The 919-nt window shown below is 60.6% G+C and overlaps 1 protein-coding gene across 1 annotated transcript in view; it reads left to right on the top strand.

The window, feature by feature from the left end:
* The window catches only part of ITPR3 (inositol 1,4,5-trisphosphate receptor, type 3), a gene marked incomplete at its 5' end in the record, with an annotated part of 31,263 nt that overhangs the window by 4,522 nt on the left and 25,822 nt on the right, over nt 1–919 (top strand).

Below are 919 nucleotides of genomic sequence, written 5' to 3'. Positions count from 1 at the left end.
CAGCCCCCATGGACCTGTGTGCTCAGGGCAGCCAGTCCCACTCCCAGCCCTGCTGGCTTTCAGCAAGGGAGGAGCTCGGATGTGGACACAGATGTAGGACACGCCATGGTGCCAGGTCCACCAGCAGGGCTGTGTTGCTCCATGGGGTTGTGGTTAAACTCCCAGCTCCACATCAGCGCGGGATTTCTTGGCAGCAGGTTTGTTTCCTGGTGGCAGCAGCCACCACCATGGGGCTCACATCCCCGGGAGGCACCCGGAGCTGCGTGGGGATGGAGAGTTAACTCGAGTGGTGGCAACATGCAAAAGAGCAAAGGGTTTGGATTGCCACAGTGATGCCAAGTGCCTTCAGAGCCCCCGCATCCCCTGCTCGGGCATTCAGGAATGATGGGAAAGGGTTGACGCTCCCCAGCTCCATCACCACCGTTTCCCATCCCAGGCGCTGGGCTGTGCCCAGGCTGGCGCCGAGGCTGTCAGCGCACCCTTGCCCTTCCCAGACAGATCCTGCCTTGCTCCGTGCACGTCAGCATCGCTCCTCCGGCTGCCAGAGCCAGCACATGGAAAATCTCTGTGGTTTTGGAGAGAGGGGCTGCAAGTGGTGCTGAGCAAGTCACACCTGGGGCATCTTGGCTGGCGGGGACCAATCCTGCCACATCTGCAGTGGGGCTGAGATGGGTGCCCCGGTCCCTGGCCTGTGCACAGAGTCCCCTTTTGGTGCTGCCCTGTAGGACCTGCTGGGGTTTGATGGAATTGTGGTGCTATTTTGTCCCTGTCCTAAGTTTTAAGCCCTCAGTGTAAAGATCACATGGACTTTGTATTGGGAAGAAGCTCTTCCCTGTGAGGGTGCTGAGGCGCTGGCACAGGGTGCCCAGAGAAGCTGTGGCTGGCCCACCCCTGGCCAGGGCCAAAGGCACGGTGGAGC

This window comes from Nestor notabilis, unplaced genomic scaffold (genome assembly GCF_000696875.1).
Source record: "Nestor notabilis isolate BGI_N333 unplaced genomic scaffold, ASM69687v1 scaffold21700, whole genome shotgun sequence".
In the NCBI taxonomy this organism is placed as follows: Eukaryota; Metazoa; Chordata; class Aves; order Psittaciformes; family Psittacidae; genus Nestor; species Nestor notabilis.
The sequence above is the reverse complement of the archived record's forward strand: the minus strand, read 5'-3'. Positions and strand labels throughout refer to the sequence as shown.